General features: G+C 53.3%; 1 protein-coding gene across 3 annotated transcripts in view; it reads right to left on the minus strand.

Moving 5' to 3' along the window:
- B3GAT1 (beta-1,3-glucuronyltransferase 1) overlaps positions 1-18,236 on the minus strand; it is a 30,263-nt gene extending 12,027 nt beyond the window's left edge. Inside the window, exon 1 of one of the 3 annotated variants that reach the window (XM_082682847.1) lies at positions 17,752-18,236. The gene's annotated coding sequence lies outside the window, so the exon portion shown is untranslated. The remainder of the gene's footprint in view (positions 1-17,751) is intronic. The other 2 variants (XM_082682848.1, XM_082682849.1) reach the window with 2 other exon arrangements.
- Positions 18,237-18,582: the final 346 nt, after the last annotated feature.

An 18,582-nucleotide genomic window follows, 5' to 3' on the forward strand; every position in this document is an offset into this window, starting at 1 on the left:
CAGGCAGTTATTAAGCCGCACAGAGCCCTCAGTCTTGGAGAAAGTTGGCTGGCCAGCAGGGGGCAGGTTTGTGGAAAGTGGGACCTGGGGCAGGGGAGGGTCCTGGGAGTTGCACCTACTCCTACCCCAGACCTGGGCTTGGGTGGGAGATGGGAGTGCAAGGATGACCACCTCGCCACAGCCTGCTCTTCTGTTTGTGCCTTGGGGGCTTGCCCGTGGTTGCAGGCTCAGACCTCGGAATTCCTTGCCCGTGGTTGCAGGCTCAGACCTCGGAATTCCTTTGGGCCCTCACTGGCTAGGGCAGAAGAATCAACACAAAGATGGAACAGGTGCTTGGCCACACCAAGAGGCCAGCAGAGGGGAGGAGGCAAGGTCAAGAAGAGTCGGTTGCCTGAGAAGCGTTGAGTGGAGGCTGTGAGGGGTGGCTGATGGGAAACTGCAGGGGCCTTGCTGGCGTGACTCTCCATCTGACACTGGTCACCCCTGTCCGTGACCAGCTTCAACCTGAGGTTGAGACCGTTAGGCCTCTGTGACAAAGAGGAAATGCCTTATGTGGGAAAAGTGGGGCCAGGTGGGCATTCAAGGCAGGAAGCCAAACTAACAACTTTGTATGGAACATAGTCATGATTTAATAGCTATGGAGAGTGTCCATGTCTGGGAAGACCTATTTATAAGAAGTTGTCTCTGGGGTTAAGGGTGTCATGGTCTGTGTATGAGAACCAGGGGCCATCTGGGATCCTGAAGGAAGTGCCCAAGAATGGGACAGAGACAGTCAGGCGGAGCAGGAGATGCTGGGCCTGGGGAGGCAGAGCTGGAGGCCAGGTTGGCTTCAAGGCTGAATGATTCCAAGTGGATAGAAAGGCTTCCTCCTGAGCCTACAGGTGTTCAAACGAAAACCACATCAATGCCCTTAGTCCCTGAAGAGGAGCGTTATTTAATTACATTCAACAAATATTAACTCAGCATCTGTAGTGGGCAGGCACTGCGTCAGGTTCTATCGGCAAAGCAAAGCAGCAGCATGGGAGAGGGAGGTAGGGGCTTCCTTCCAGGATCTCCCAGCCCAGAGAGAGGGAGGTAGGGACTTTACACAGGTGTCTTTGAGGCTCCCTTAACAACACTCAGGGTGACGTGTGATGAGTACTCATGTTGCAGAGTGCATGTGTGTGCACGTGTGTGTGTGTGTGTGCGCGCGTGTCTGATGGAGTTTAGTCACAAACAAGCTCAGAAACAATCCAAGTCACTTGTCTCTGGAGGATGTTAAAGCCATGTCACCCAATAAGACTGGGAACAGTAATTGGTTAGTCAAAGGAATCCATTAAAGTGAAGAGTCCTTCAAAATATGCACATATGATATATGTTTCAACTTAAGTAACTTTTAAAGTGCCAAGAGCTCAATAGGTGATGTTTTCCCAGGACTGCCCTGTATGTGGTTACTTTCCCCAAATCCAAACCACTCAGCACTGGCTAGCTTGTTTTGACACAGGGCCTTAGCCTTTCCTAGGAGCCAGGAGACAGCTGAGCTGAGTTCCATGTTGCCTTTCTGACATCTTCCTCACCACCACGCACTGCCTGTGCCCTCCAGTGCTGATGTCTTTGAAGTGGTCCAGGACCTGAAGGATACCTGGTGAGCAATTCAAGTGCTGTACCCTCTAAGATTTTTTTATGACATTTTTTATGACACACATCTTCACCTAATTTGGAGAACTTTCCCCCTGGAGTCATCTTATGCAGTCTTTTGAGAGCATTCAACTTAGTTTTCATAGAGACAACACATTTATTTCTTTGCAATATGTGGTTCCTATAATATCCTATGATGGTGACAGCAAGCATGACCATTGTAAACAGGCTGGGAGCAATCATTATGGCCTCTCCGTAAGCATGCGGCTCAGCTGGTACAAGCTGCCAGAGGGGAGGTCCAGCACCATGCTTCCACAGGCAGCCATTCCTGTGCTTTACAGATGGGGTGGAGAACATCAGTTACGTGCGCAGTCAGTCGAGGAAAGGCTTGTTAAGAGAGCTTCTGCTGCATGTGTGAGGGGAAAAAGCTGTTCTCTGTCATCTGGGAGCCTGAGACACTGGGGCTGAGAGGCAGATGCTGAGGCCTCCCCACGCAGAAGCACAGCCAGCCTGACTGGTCTGGACCCAGAAGGAGGGGGTGGGTGGGCGGAGAGAGCTAGGGCAGCCAGAGTGACTAGGGAAGGCACCAGACCTTTGAGCATGGGAACAGGGATGTGGCTACAGGAGGCAGAGAGAGGGGAAATTTTAAAAGAAGATAGTGGGAGGGATGCTGGTCAAGGCTCTATCTAGCATTACCCTTTAGCCCCAGACAGCGCGCCTCTCAAAGAGAGGCACAGACTTTGTCCCTGAGACCCGCAGGAGCCCCTAATGGGATCAAGGGATTAGTATTGATTCTGCTGCCACTGCTCAGGAAAAGCCCAATGCCAGAGCTAATCAGCGCCTGGGCCAGTCAATCCATACTTCATTAACCCAGCCCCAGTCTTCTGCCCCACGACCCGGTCCCGGCTACCCCCACTCTCCATCCCCCAACCTGGCCCTGGCTTCCAGCCACCAGCTCCTGCTGGGGAAGGGGCAGCACACAGGCATTGGACACTCATCGAGGGAGTGTCCAAGGAGCTGCAGTGAGCAGGCTTCCTGCTCTCTTCTTCCTCTCTTGTGCCCATGACCTCAGAAAACGTGAAGTGAGGTCCTGTGGGACACCTGGTTGGGACTGTAAGCCTTCCCTGTAACAGCCTAATGCTGGGCCAACAGGATTCATCTTCCTTTGATCTTCCCAACAGCCCTGTGAGGAAGGCAGGAAAACTGTATCCCTAGTTTATCTTCAAGGGAACGGAGGCTTAGATGGGCTATGTCACTGGCCCAGGGCTGAGTCGGCTGCTGGCAGAGCTCCCGCTCAGGCCTTTGGACCCGGAATCAGAGTGCCCCTCCAGGACCATGCAGCTCGTCTCACTTCAGACCTGGTGCTTGCCTCCTGCCTTCTCCACCCGGCACTTCGGCCCCAGGGACGGCTTCCTGAGCTTGCTGGGGCCCACCACTGGCCTGCCGTCCTGGTGGTCAGGCCCAGGGCCCCAGGAGGAGCTCCCTCATCCTGCCTTCATGGTGCATCACTGAGGAGAGGAAGATCCAGGCCCTGGGGAGGTCTGTGTCCTGCCTTGGGGCCCAGCCACTGCTGGCTTTCGCTCCCGGGTACTTCTGAAAGGAAGGAAGGCATGGATTCCATATCTTCCCCCATCTTGTCCCTTTCTAGCTAGGAAAACCAATCCAAGCGCTTGGGCAGAAAGAAGAGTTCATTCATTTCAGGCTTGGCATAAAGCATACGCTTTGTTTTCTTCCAGCCCAGCAGTGTCAGAAAATGCAACTTATGATTTGTTTCTTTTAGGTAACTCCTTTGTTTTTCTTTTTGGTTTTTCTGAAATAGCCTTTGAATTCAGTAAGAAATAAAAATTGGGGTTTGGTTTCGCGTGGTACTTTGCAAAGCCAAGTCCATTCTGGTTCATTGCATAATAAGAGATGGTCCCCAGCGGGTTTCACTGAAGTTCCTTGAATTGTGTAGCTTGTGGGCTTCAGGCAGGGAGGCGTCCACACATCCCAGAGCCTCCTCCAGGCAGGAGGCCCTTAGAGAAAAAAAAAAATGCTTTATTTTGTGGGGACATTGGTTGCTACTTTCAGTTGTGGCCTGCAGAGGCTGGGGCCCAAGCACACTGATGACCAGCTTGTTCCCTTAAGAGTGGGGACAGCAGGGAGTGCACAGTGGCCTGGGAGACAGCCTGTTGAAGGACACAGGCCTGATGGAGGGTTGTGGAGAGTTGGGTAGTGGCCCAAGGCCCATGGGGCACCCCCGTTCAGAGCTAGCCTACGGCAGGATGTGAGGGCTAAAAGCGGAGGGCTGGGTGGGCAAGACGGTCAGCAGGGATGTCCTGGTCACCCGCAGGACAGTGGAGAGTCCCAGTCTGGCAAACAGCAGCACATAGCTGCTCGGCCCTTGCCTGCAGGCTGGGGGAGAGCCGGGGGGTCATGCCTAGCTCTGGAGTTTATGGGACAGGGAAGCAGTCCCTGCAAAGTGCCGTGCAGCCCAGTTTCTGGCACGGCATTTGGCTGGGGCCTTGGGGCCAGGAGAGGGCTCTGGGCCTGCAAAGTGCCAACGCCCTCACCTCCTTTGCCCTCCTTGCTTGTTCTCTTTCCATATTCATCCCAGGCCCATTCCGGCAGCCATGCCAACTTTTTGAAAGGAAGGTCACTGCTCCTGAGTGCCTTCATTTTCTTCCGCTATCTAACTAGTTATCATACACTCAGCCGCTTAAAGTGACCCTCATCTACTCTCTTCAGTTTCTGTGACTCAGGAGCCCAGGCACGCACAGCCCAGGGGCCGCCAAGCCTGCACTGTGCTGGCTGGGCTGCATTATTCTCTGGAGGGCTCACCTGGGAGGAACCTACTTCCAAGCACAGGCTGTTGGCAGAGTCCTCTACCTTTCAGGCATGGGAACGAGTGTCACTCTTCCTGCTCCTAGAGGCTGCCCTCGGCTCCTAGAGACTGCTCCAAGTTTCTTGCCATACAGGTTTCTCCAATACAGCCACTTGCTCCATTGAGCCAGCAAGGGGAGGATCTAGAGCCACTGAACTAACAAGACAGAGTCCTACACACTTATGGGAGGGATAGCCCTCCACTGCTGCCACGTTCTCCTGCGAGAGGCTGGTCACAGGTGTCATACACAACAAAAGGGGAGGAGGTTATCCAAAGGCAAGAACAACAGGAGTCAGGAGTCATCGGGGGACACCTCAGAGTCTGTCTATCAAAACAAGGAGGTCAGATCCCCATCTGACCTTCAGCTCCTGTCTGGCCCCCATGGCTGCTGAGGGGACAGCAGGGTATACCCACAGTCACAGTCTTCTGTTGCCTCCCTTCCATCTTCCTTTGCTCTCCTCTGCCCAGCAAAGTGGCACACAGATGGATATTGAAGCAGTGGGAGCCTACGCCCGGAGCCCGAGAGCCCTGGGCACAATTCTAGAGTCCTTCCTCCTCCTGTGTGACTTAGACAAGGTGACCTCTCTGGGTCTTGGTTTTTCCAACTATAAAACAGGAATAAAAACAGTATTTCCCTCACTAGGGTTTTTAGGGTGATGAGGCAAAATCTGTATAAACTATCTGACACAGGGTTGGTGCCAATAAGAGAAGCAGTTACAACTGCCAACCTTGTAGCCCTGGAAAGGGCCCGAGATGGGTCTGCTTGGCCTTGCTTCCCTCCAACTCCCTCCAGCTGAACTTCTGACAGCTGGAAGGCAGGGTGGAAACCACAGGCCCTGAAAGCCCTGTATCACCCCCAAAGGAGGAGACAGTGAGGACAGGTGGCTGGGCTAGGCAGAAGGGACATCTCCCTGTCTCAAGGGCTGACCTTGGCCTTCTACAGTATGGGGCCATTAAAAAGTACCTTTGATTTCTCCAGGCTCCTCAGCTCAGGCTCCTCATCTCCAGTGTGGAACTGTTGTCTCTTTTACTGTCTGGCATAGTCCACTGTGACCTCAAATACATGACTAAAATTCGAGTATCATCTTTCCTCCTAGAGTAGCTCCCCATCCCTTCCTTCTGCCATTCATCTTCAGCCAGTCCCAGGAATGCCCTAGATCCCTCCCCCTCTTTGCATCAGCTGGGGCTTAGCACCTTTGGCCTGGCCTGCCCCTAGGCCTTGGGGCACATCCCTCTGATGCAGGTCCAGATCATATCTTTGCTCCCCTAGCCACCTACTGTGATCTTTCTTCAGATTCCAGCTCACTGCCTGGGCCCTCCCCCCTTACTAACTTGCTCACACTCAATACTTTTTGTCTTTCCTGCTAACTGCAACTTACTTAGCTTGGCATTCAAGGCTCTTTACCATGTGGCCGAGTCTAACTGAAACAAAAACAGAAACAGAAACAGAAACTCTTCTGTTTCCTATCTACCTCCTACCCAGGGCAGTCTCTGACTTCTACCATCCAGAGCCTTCTCCTCTCCCTGCAGCAAACTTGGGAAAGCTCTGGAAGCAGGTAAAACTGCTTGGTTCATTTAGATGGTAACTGCTCTTTCCTAGGACCAGCATCTGGGCCAGCCCCAGGGACAGAGATCTTGATTTAGAGTCAAGGTGTCCTGAGAGCAAGCCAGCCTGGACCTCACTAACTAGCATCCCCCTATTTCCTTCCATCTGCAACCATGCTTCTTCACCTTGGCCTCTGACCCCTGCTGTCCCTCTTGCTAGAACCTCTGCCATCATCCCATATGGTAGGAGAGGGTCCTACACAGGTCCTTGCCTTGTGGAAGTCTAAGTACCAGTTCGGTGTTTGGGGCCCTCTTGCCTCTTACCACCGTTTCTACGCTACATGACGGGGGAAGGTGACTGAGGCCTCCTGCTCCACATCCTCCTGGCTGTGGAAAATTTGTCATTTCACTAAGGAGAATAGCCAGGCTGAGTCTCCCATTTGAATAAGTCATCAAGGCTGTGCCAGCAAACTCTGAAGCCCCCTTCAGAGTGATTTCACAGGGCAGCAGCTCACTTCACACACAGGTGCACACAGTTCGGTGCTCACAGCCAGCACCCCATCTTAATGAGTGCACGTGTGTTCATGGGCACACGCGAGCACACCCTCGGCTGGGTTTGGTTATTGCTTCTAAGCCCTGTTGGAGAATCCCATGATTGGGTCTCTGCTCAACTGAAGGATTACCTCATGGGCCCTTGGTCTCCAATGGCCTCAGATCTCAGAACACAGATATAGACAGGCCAATTCCCTTTCTCTGTGGGGCTGTGGGCAGGGGCAGCCTCCCCTAGAAACTACTGGGAACACAACTCAGTACTGATTTGCAACTTCCCAAATGATTTCACATTGGTCATCTCATTTAATCAATAAATCCTTGTAATTCCAAAGCTTTATTGATGCTTTGCAGATGAAGAAATTGAGGCACAGAGGAGTTGAATGTCCGGGCATCCTGGGTCCAGTCTGACAGCAGCCCAGCCTCACCCCTGCCTGAGACCTGCTCCCTGGGATGCAGTAGCCCTCTTTTCTGCTCTTCTCTCTCCTGGTCCAAGCTCCCTGCAGGCTGCCTCTGGGGGGCACTCTCCCACCTCTGTGCTGGGCTGGGTGGAAACTAGGGCTCATCCTCCTGGTCTTTGAGCCCATGCTGGGCATCTGTGCTTCAGTCCTGCCCCTTGGCCCTGTCCATCAGAATAGGTGGGGCCATATATTTTACTACCAAACCAGGACCTTTCAGACTGTGATGATGAGTCAGTGCATCAACAATAGGCACGCTCAGGGACTGGCCTGGGCACACTGGGTAATGGTCCCCTAACTGGAGCCCACTGTCACCCACTGTGTGGCACCCAGTCATGGGAATGAACCTTGTGTACAGAGTCCTTCTCCCCTCTGCCTACTCCCCAAATCGGTCTTTACCCCTGCAAAGGATCAACACACTTGGTTTGTGCTGTGAGCAAATCCAGAACGGCTCTTCCACCCTCTGCATTATAAGCTCTGGGAGCACTGGGGTTCTCACTGTTGCTGGGAACACCTCCCCATATCCTCTGCCAGCCCTGGCCTCGCCTCACCCCCTTGGAGACAGGGGAGCAGAACTGGCAATGTGTGTTACCCTAGCACAGGTCAAGGCCACACGAGGATACAGTAGTCCTGCCTTGAATCCCACGTTTATAGCAAAATCCTCTTCAGCCTTTCAGCTCAGCTGCTGCAACACTTGCTCTGTGAAAGGTATGGGGCAGTTTGGGACACAAGGTGGGGTCTTGCCTCAATGTGGCACACACCCATGGGGTCAAGACACCACAAACACCTGGTTGGCTGAGAGGGAGTGAGGGGAGTAGGAGTGGAGGACTGAGCAGATTCTGATGTAAGATGAACAGCAGGGGCCAGTGGGGGAGGACACGCAAACCGACAGTTGCTAGTGGAGCAGTGGTATCAAGGGCCATGCAGGCTGCTTTATGACCCTCCTTTTCTTCCAGGCTGCCTGAGCAGTAGGGGGTGGCCTGCTACCTGCTGAGGCTGAGGTTAGGGTACATTCCAGAACCTAGAAAAACTGTAGACTCCTGGGGTCGGATTGCTGGGAGGACACAGTCCTCATCTGATCAGCACTTGACTATAGGGGAGGCCCAGGGAGGATGAGACAAGCCCAGTGCTGGGATAGGTAGGTGCCAAGTACTGGCTCCATTGAGGGCCCATAGGATGGAGCAGGGAACAGGTCATAATGACTGAATTGGCACCCATCAGACCCTTGCAGACTGGTGGGCAGGGCACGTGACCAGGGCCTGGGGGACTGGAACGAAGCAGGCCAGGTAACCCGGTGGGTCTGGCCCAGGGACTGAGGGTCCATGACAAGGGTGGGCAGGGATAGCCATATAGAGCCTCCTGGACTGTGGGTGAGGGTGGGATTCAGGCATCTTGTGGAGAAGGTGTGAGCAGCCAATGTTAATCTGTCCCCACAGTACTGTCCTTCCTGCCCTCATACTGTCCAGGCTGCTCTCTGCCTCAGTTTCTTTTGGTGCTGATGTTGTGCAGTTCTGGGTGAGGGTGCTGACTAGGTGAGGCCATTCTGAGCCCTATGCCCTCAGCCTGCCTTTCCTGCTTTGAAGCCTTTCCTGGCCATGCTCTTTCCCAGGCCTGAGCACTCCATGTCCATGAAAGCAAGGTCCAGCTCTGGAACCTTCTGTGTGCTTGTTGGTTTTCATGTTTGTCTCCAGCTCCTGGGCCATGGGTTCTTCTGGGGGCACCAGGCCTTACTTACCTCTGGATCCCTTCATAGGGTCCAGGCCCTGACACAAAGCAAAAATTGCACTGATATCCCTGTGACTCAATTTCCTTATCTGTAACTCTTACTGACCTATTTTTGGGATCAAGTGAGGGAACCACGGAAAACATCCAGCGTGAGGCCTACAAACGATGAGTACTAAAAATGTTAGATAATGTAATGTAAAATAGTAATTACAACTTGTTTTAAGATTCAGCTAAATCCAAGTGCCTAAAAGAGAAGGGAAGAGAGAGGGGGCATCTCAGTTCCTTCTTCTCCGGTCAGCACAATCGGCCTCTGGGACAGTGTTTCTAGCAGATTCCTCCCTCTAAGGATGAGGCTGTGCTGAGAATGGCCCCCACAGAAAGCAGGCACACGGGCACACAGCAGGATGATAAAGAGAGGCGCCTGCCTGCTGTGGCCTGGAGAAGGCAGACTGGCCCTGGGGAGAGGCCATGCCTAGGAAACCCAGCACTCGGGCCTTGTTCTGACCCCTCTCGCAGGCTCTTCGCAGTTTACCAAGCTCTTTCATATACAGCTGCCCAGCATCGTCTCTCAGTACAGCTCCCTTGGGAAGGCAGTGCTTTCTTTGTTCCTTTTTTACAGATTCAGAAGCTGAGCACAGAACTGAAAGGCTGTGCCCGGAGTAGACAGCCGGGCCTGCCCTGGTGTTGGGACACTTCCCTGTGTTGCCCTCCTCCCCCTACGACGTCAGCCCAGGTCTCTGCCCGACTCTCGGAGACACACGCTCAGGGAAGGACTGGGGATTTCAGGTCAGATGCCCCTTCTTCTCTTCTGTCTCCAGAGATGTCAGGACATGGAGACTCTAGCAGCCTTGGGGCTGAGAGCTGACTGTCAGCAAGGGGCTGGTGCTATTGACCCCTGAGGCCTGTCATCACTGCCCTTTCTCCCCTGGAAGCAGGCCAGGTTCCTGGAAAGCTTCATCTCCCCCCTTGGAGGCTGCCCAATTTCCTCTGTTACTTCTGCCATATCCCTTCGATCCCTCCTGGCATTAGCTCACCCTATTGCCTGGGTGGAGACTAGTTAAGGGAAGGCATTGAAGGTGGAGGGGGGAGTGTGGCGAGCCCAGCCTCAGCAGGCCTGTGAGTCTAGAGTGGGCAGTGTGTGCCCTCCCCACCATGGGCAGGCTGGCATGAGTGTGATGAATGGAGGATCCCTAAATCTCAGTCCCCCAGACGGTAGATTATGCTGACACTATCTCTGTGTTTTACAGGCTGTATGTTATACAGCTAACAGCAGGGGGGCTACAGATCACCAAGAAGGAGCCTGCACAATGCAAAGGCAGGTGGTAAGGCAGGCTTGCCACATACACAGGGGCTCTCTGGGATCACCAAGGGCTCCTGCCCCCAGGGAAGAGCTCTGGGGAGCACGGGACAGATTTCTTTCTCAGGGTAGGGAGGGGTCTGGGACAGGGTGTTGACCTTACCTCCCTGGAAGGTACCTCTGCCTGGAATGTTTTTCTCCATACTGTTCCTCAAGGAACAGTTCCCCACTTGACCTTCCAGGACTGGGCCAGGTACATTTCTCCTGGGGAATGCCTCACAGGGGCTGGGCACTGAGGAGGCTCCATCCGCACTGGGCAGTGAAGGGAGCAACCAGAGGTCCAAAAAATACACCCTTCTCTTCAAACAAAATGGGTCTCTCTCCTCTCTGTGCTCCTATTATGCTTGTCACGTAGGTTAACTCAGAGCACAGAGGTCTCTGCTGGGCCCTTATACTGAGACACCCATTGAACGGGAAGGTCAAGTGGGGAGAACCACCACTATCAAGCACTTCTTGCTCCATGGCCTGGCACCAAAGAACTGGTCAATTGTCTGACCAGATAAACAAAATGCAGTGTACATGTGCAATGGAGTAGTACTCTGCCTGAGAAAGGAAGGGGTCCTGAGCGACACTGCAATATGGATGAGCCTAGAGGACACTACGCTAAATGAAAGACGCCAATCACAGAAGAACAGATACTGTACGACGCCATTTACCTGAGTTATTGGAAGGAGTCAACTCAGAAACAGAAGGTAGAACAGTGCTTACTGGGGCTGAGGGAAGGAGAAGTGGAGAACTGCTGTTTAACGAATATACTTTCCAATTTGCAAGATGAAAAAGTTATGGAGATAGACGGCTGCATGTCAATATGAATGTACTTAATACTGCTGAACACGGAGAAATGGCTCAGCTGGTAATTTTCACGTTATTTTCATGTGTTTCTTGTTTTACTGCTCACACCAAAAAGAACTGGTTGTCCAGAAGGTCTGGTTAGATCTGCCAACAATGACACATCCCTTAGGGCCTGCATCCTAGGCAGGGAGAGGGGATGGTGGGTCAGAGGGCTTTCCTGGCAGCAGGGCTGGAATGGGCCCCTTCGTTTTAGTCCCAAGTGGGGCTGCTGGGTGCACCTGCCTGGTGGCTGTCACGGGGGAGTGCTGCCGTGAGGAAACATGCACAGAGAACCCTACAGAGGTTCCAAAGGTGCTGCTATGACCGAGTGAGGTGTGGTGGAGGAGTGTGTGCACACATGAATGCATACACACATGCACACGTGCACGCACTCACACATAGAGCAGCCTGATGTGTTGCCCAGTCATGGGGCCTGGGGAGGGACAGAGAAGCTGGGGCATTTGTTTCCAGAGAGACAGAGAGAGATTTATGAGTGGGAGAAGAAGTTGGTATCGACAAATGATGGAGTTAGGCGAGTAACACTTCAGCTTAAGTTCAGAAGCTTTGATGGAAAAAGAAAATAACTTGCCCAGAGGCTTTACATTCACTTAAGCAGGCTGGGGTGGGAGAAAGCTGCTGTCCTGGAGTAAGGATTCTGCAGCCCATGGGGGAGTGCTGGCCGGCCATTGCCATTGCACCTAGGGTGGTCCCTCCTGGTCTGTGTTCTGTGCATGAAGTGGGTAGAGGAGAAGAGAGCATGAAGTAGTGAGTGGGAGAAATAAATATGTGCCCAGGATGGCCACAAAGAAGAGGCGTCTCCTTGAAAAGCTTCATGTGGTCTGCTCACCCTGGCTGTATAATCCTATTAACTACACCTTCCAGGGGACAGGGTGCTAACATCTCCAGAAGTCAGCACTTACCTATCTCTAAGGGCATCAGGATGCTGGTGATGGGGAGGTGGGCTGAGAAAGATGCCTGGATATCCTTAGGCTTCAGAACACATCCCATAGGACACCCCCAATCAGCCATCAGGGACCCAGAAGTTTCGGGTCTGGGTTGAGCTGGAGCCAGGTGGCCCCAGAACCTCAGTGTCAAGCCACGGAGGGCCCCTGATGGCTCTCTCAGACTGATGATTTCCAGGCTGAACTTATTCCTTTGGTCAGAGTGTACATGGACATACAGTAGCAGGTTAATGATTCACTGATTTAATTAAAGTTTTCTATGTATTTTTAACACATTGCCGGTGGCCGGAAGGATCTGACCTTCTGGGGTCCTGTCAGAGATAGTTTAAGTTCGTCTTCTTGGACCAGTTGTCAGAGAAGGGGAGAGAAGACTTGTCCCAGACTGGATGAAAGGAGCTGGGGTTCAAGTGTCAGCCTCTTACCCCACGCCCCAGGTGAGGCAACTCCTGATTCCCTGTTGTGCATCTCTGTCCTGCCAAAAGGACAGGCAGCCTAACAGAAAGGGAAAAGTAGGGAGGTGGGAGACTGAGGTCAGAGTCTAGGAAAAGGCACGACAGTGCTGCGTGACCTGAGATAGGCCTGGAACCTCTCTGGGCATTGGTTTTCTTACCTATAAAAAGAAGGAATCAACAAGTGATGGAGTTAGATGCAGATGGAGTTAGTTACAGATGGACTCTGTAACCCAGAGTCACAGAATCTAAATTCTGTGTAAAGCCTTATAGCCCAGATAGTCTTCAGTGTTCATCCAATAGTTTGTGGCTACACATGGCAAATTCTTGCTTCTCAGACACATTTCCTTTACCAAGGTAAGTGGTATAATTCAGGGGGAGCAATGTTCACATGGTTCACACTCCTCATATTTTAGATGAGGAAGATAAGGTTCTACAAGATTCTGTCACACAGTGAGCTGCTGACAGAGCTGTGGCGAGTCACTGGGTCGGCAGCTGATTTTTAAATCCTGTCCAGCCAAGGGCCTTGCTCCCTCCTGGCCTCTTTCCACTGCTGAGCCCAGGGCAGCGGCCTCCTAGCTTTCCTTCCCTCCAGACCAGGGAGGGGGTGAGCCCAGGCAAGAGCCACCCCCCACCCCCACCGCCAGTTGGTTCTTTCCCCACTCAACAAGATGCTGGTTCTTTCCCCACTCAACAAGATGCATTTGCCCCTTTTATTTCGAACTTATGGAGGCTTAGGAAATGCTTTTTTTTTTTTTTTTTTTTTGGTGAGAGTGGTTCCAATAAAAAGAGAACTTAAGTTGTATCCACTTCCAGAAATTTTAGCCCTGCTTATCCAGAAGTATCATGGGCAAAGGAAGACATTACTCATCTCAGTGCATCTCATCGGGGCAGTGGTGAGGGGTTACTATCTGGCACATTCCCATCACAGGTGAGGAAACTGAGGTTCAGGGAGCAAGATCACAGGCTTATGACTGACAGCCCCAGCACCTGGCATCACGCTGGCATAAAGTGTGTTGTTCATTAAGTGTTTGTTAAGTGAATTGTTAAATAAATGAATAATAGAAATTGCTAGGCAAAGCACTTAGTATTGCATTCTCCGAGTGATTATCATGATTAACCGTAATGACTCATTCTCTCCTCATAAACACCCTGGGATTATCCCCATTTTAGAGATGAGAAATCCGAGGCACCAAGAGGATAAGTAATGTCTCAAGACTACACGGTTATTAAGTAGCAAAGCCATATTTGAGTTTAGCCAGTCAGGTTTCAGAACCCCATTCTCTTAGCCACCTTGCTAAAACCATCCATTCCGAGTCTAGAATGGCACTTTCAGTAGAACTTTTTGTGATGCTCAGAATGTTCTGTATCTGTGCTGTCCAATATGATTTCCATTGGCTCTCAAAATATGGCTGGTGTGAATGGAAGACTGCTCACCATGGGAGGGAAAACAGCTCACCCCACATCTAGCATTGGGCTATAGAGGTTTTTGAATGATGGTCAGATGAATAGCCCAGGATCCTGAGCCTAAAGAGACTCATGGCCTCAGAGGCCCAATTGCCTAACTGCCTCATAAGGAAAAAAGCAAGATGGAGAGAAGCAGAAGGAGGGAGAAAGGATGAGCTCAGCCACACCTAGCCAGTCAGGGAGGACTGGCTGAACCAGGATCCCAACCTCAGGTCCGGTCCTATATTTCCACTCCAAATAATCCAGACCATGCTGTTTTATCTCTGCTCCTTCCAGCCTTCTTCCCATCATAAAGAGATAAGAACAGCTTACAGTTCACACATACAAGAAGAAGCCCTGCCCATGCCTCTAATATTTTGTCAGATATGTAGCCCCGTGGGCAAGGTTTATCCCTAAATCCAGTCAACTCTTGGTGATCCAGACTGAAACTCTCCACTTTGGGGCTTATTGGTGGCAAAGCCCTAATCCCTGCCAGCCACTTGGCTGCGAGGCTGCCTGCCCTGCTGTCAGCTGGTGTGTGCAGGGAGCGCAGACTCATTTTAATATTGGCTGGAGCTGAACCTCATTAGAAAAGTAAATTTGCTGTAGCTGCAAAAAAAAAAAAAAAAAAAAGCAACCCACATAACCCTTCCAAAAACTAAATAAAAACTCCTGATTTTGGATTATTTGATGCCTTATGTTCCCAGCACTGGCCCAAGGCCTAGAACACAGTAGGTGCTCAGTCAACATCTATGGAAGTGAAAGGAATTTTGAGTGACATCTGTCCACCTTGCCATTTTTCACCATGGATAATAAGAGGTCACAGAGCTAGAGTTCTTCTAAGTTGCATAAATTGTTTTATGAAATCACTAGCTGATGAATTGGAACAATTACACTGACCACTAATTAGACATGAAAACACTGCAGTTGCTGTTGTTCCAAGAAGACATGAAAATGTCCAAGCAACAGAGGCAGATCCCAGGTGGGCCTGGGGAAGGCCTAGAGTCTGGAGGAGTGGCAAAGCAGATGGGGTGGAGTGGCGTGGGAGATGGAGAGACTATAACCATCCCAGTGTAATTGGTTCCATGGTTGGCCCGAGAATTGCTACTCCAAATTCTGTAGCCATCCAAATCCTGGAAGAATGTGGGGGAGGGTATATAAAATAAGTACATAAATTAACATTTATCTGGCACTTCACCTAAAAACAGACTGGTGGGATGAGGCTTCCTCAGGTTAGGTTTTTAGGAAACCAGGGCTTAGAGGGCTGAGTTTTTCCCAAAGTCCACTAAACTGGTCAAGGAGGGCCCCCCAGAACTGGCTGAGAGCCAGTGCCCTGCACTGCACTACTTCCATACCCTACCACTCCAGCCCCCAATGCTCTTCTGCAGGGTCTCCAAATGTCTTGTCTGGAGGCCTGGGGCATCATGAAAGAGGCTTTTCTTTTCCTTCTTCCCAGAGCCAGTCTCTCCAGAGTCCACACCCTTCCCCACTCCATGCATCCCAGTATGAGGAGGGGTAGTGGGGCAGGGGCCAGGAGATGGGGGAAGCCCTCAGCACTGGGGGGTGAGCCTGGGCAAGAAAGTCTTCCTGAAGACACTGATCCAACAGCCAGCCCTCTTTTGCCTTTAAGCATCCCTCTGAACCTTCCCTCGCATTCATCCGAGGCCTGGAAAGGGCCTTCCTCAGGAGACTGTCCGACAGCTCCTCTAAGGACCCCTCCACTCTGCCCTGGTGGATGACTGCTGGTACTGTGGAGCTTGGGAGGGCCCTGGACTGGCCCCAACAGCACCACTGGGCAAGCCACAGCTCTGCCTCTGGGCCCCCCACCCCATCGTTCTGTGAGCACGCCTCTGTGTCTTTGTCTGTTGTCTCAGGCTGGCTCCACTGCCTGCCTCAGACTCTCGGATTCCTTCTCTTCCTGAGCCCTGCCTAGCTTCTCTTCCAGTGTCATCAGACAGGAGCTCTCGGGCATCTCTAAGGCCTGCTCATTCCTCTTTTCTAGCCAAATTGAACCAACGATCTCCCCTATCTTTGAGCCCAACTCCCATTCAGCTCATCCTCTTGCACTCCTCACACTTGCAAAGCTCCTGCCCTACCTCCTCACCTTATGCTTCACAACAAGAAGTACAGCTGACTTGTTCCCCTCACCCCTCAAACTACTGTGGGTAAATCCAGGTCTATCCAGATGCCAGAGACAAGGAACTGAGCTACCCCCTTCTCCCCCCCATGCTCCTCTGGAGCCCCTGGTCTCTGCTGCAGGCTCCAATCCTGTCGTTGGAGCTGTCCCACCTCAGTGATTTACCTGCCCCATGCTTCAGGTGGACCAGTTAGTGCCTGCTCACCTGGAAACCTATATGCATATATTCAATCCAGCAGAAATGAAATTCCAACATGCCTGAAAACAGAGTGATTTCCAAGCATCTAGGATCAGGTAGAGAAAAGGGCACAGCAAACCACATGGTTCCTGGGCTGAATGAGGCACAAATTCATTTACCCTCCCTATTCCATTAACCTTGGCAAGCTTTCTTGTTCCCACCAAAAGGGGCAGAGGGAAATGGCATGCAACTCCAGAACCTTTGGGTGTGCTGGACACAGACTTGGCAGAGTGGACAGTTTCTTTGAGGGTCTCATGGGAAGGGTCTTTATTCCATATAAACGGGGAACTTGTTTGGTCCAGTAATAATGGTCACCAGTTAATCAAGTTCTGGGAGGAAATGTCTCAATCTCTGTGGTGGCTATTGGCAGAGGTAGGGTGACATGGGGCACAGAAGACAAATCTTAGAAAACACTAGAGCATCAGTCCTGTAAAGCCACACACCCCCATAACCCCCAACTTAAGAAGCTGTGTGCCTCCCATTTCCACAGAAACACATAATAACTTCACAGTGCTATTATGCACTAGGACATTCACACCCAATCCTTTTACAGTGCAAGCCACGGAATCCAACCGGGTCCCAATGCTTCCTCTATCCAGATAGAGCTGCCCCACCAGCATAGGGCTAGTAACTGTCAGCAGAGGTCCCCTTCAGAGTCCTGTGAATTGGAAATCCCTGGAATCCTTTAGCTCCAGCTTCTACAAGAATTCATCAGACTAGTTCATGGCTGATGGTAGGCCTGGCTGGGTGGAGGTAGGGGAAGGGGAGGCTAGTCAAGATTGCTTATGTATTCATATGTGTGTGGGGGAAGGGGTGTCTCTTGACCTAAGCTGACTGGTACCAGGCTGTCACCTCCTTTCTCTGGCACTGTGAGATCCTATGGCTTTCTCCTTTCTTCTATCCTGCCTCACCTCTCAGCTTCCTTTTCTAAAGTTTAACGCTCTGACTTCAGAGCAATCAGGTGCACCGGGGTGGGTGGTGAACTTGGTCATGCCTCCTTCCTGGCTACACCGATGGGCCCAAGAGCCCTTTGCCACACTTACCACCTTCTAGCCCCTCAGACTCCCCAGTAGAGTGGCAGAGGCTGGGTTCCCCGAAGAGAGTTAACTTGCCAATACCTGCGGCTATAGAGCGACTGGGAATGGCTGCTGGGGAGCAGGGGTGCGGCGGGTGTGCTACCCCTGACTCCTCCGCGTGACAAGGAACCACCTGCTGAGGTGGAAAGGGGCGCAAGAGCTCAGAGCCTGGGCCAGTTGTTGGAAGCTGCCGAGAACCAGCTCTCTTTCCCCTTAAGGCCGGCCGGAGGAGGGCAGGCACCAACCGGGTTTTGTTTCGCAGCCCCTCGGCGGCTGCGCCTCCCGGCCCCGGCCCGGTTCCCGGCCCCTTTCCAGCTGTCCCCGCTGCGCGCGCGCGCGCGCGCACACACACACACACACACACACACACACACACACACAGACATACACAGACACACACACACGCGCGCACGGGAGGACATGGAGTGGGTACTGATGGGGACGCATAATGGGACTCTTTGCGCTGTGGCAGCGCGCGGGGGGCGCGGGGGCACTGACCTGCGGTGGCGAGTCCGGAGCGTCCCCGGCGCGGTCCATGGCGGGCGGCGGCCCCTATGCGCCGGCCCCGGCGCCCCTCGGCTGCTGCCCTGGGCCGCGCGCACCTCTCTCCCCGGGGGCTCTCGGGCTCCGGGCCCCTGGGGGCCACTTCATAGCCGCGGGGTCCGCGCGCCCGCCCGCCCACCGCCCCGGCCCGGCTCCTGGGCTCAGAGAGGCTGCAGCCGGAGCCTGGGAGCGCGAGGGAGGGCGCAGGCTGGGAGACGGGGGGTGGGGGAGTAGGGGCGGGGGAGGCACAGGGGACGGGGTGGGGGAAGCAAGGGGGGCAAGCCCGGGGGGCGGCGAGGGGGGAGGCGCGGGGCGGCCGGAGCCGAGCCGACCCGGCGGGCGCGGAGTCCCCTCGGCGGCAGCGGATGCGCGGGTGCAGCCGCGGCTCTGACAGCGCCTGCCGCCCCGCCCCCACCCCTCGCTCCCCGCCCCCACTCTCCCCGCCCTCGCCCCCGAGCGCGCGCTAGCTGCCGGCGGGACCCGCGCCGCTAATGGGCGGTACCAACCTCGCCAGCCGAGGCGGGGGGCGCGAGGAGGAGGTGGCGCCCCCCCGTGATTGGTATCGCCCCCCCGCCCCCTACACAGAAGCCCTTCTTAGACTGCGCGGCTCGGGTTTGAGGCGCTAGAGCAGGGGCTGCGAGGGCGGGGTTGGTGGGGGGTGGCGAGCCACACCGGGCCTCGACTCTCTAGAGTTAAAGCTCTCCCGGCCCGTTGCCTGCACCCCCATCCCACCCCGCCTCCATCCTGGCTGTTCCTGGCGCCCAGCTTGGCAGCCTTTCTCAAAGG

Source organism: Mustela nivalis, assembly GCF_964662115.1.
Source record: "Mustela nivalis genome assembly, chromosome: 9".
Taxonomy (NCBI): Eukaryota; Metazoa; Chordata; class Mammalia; order Carnivora; family Mustelidae; genus Mustela; species Mustela nivalis.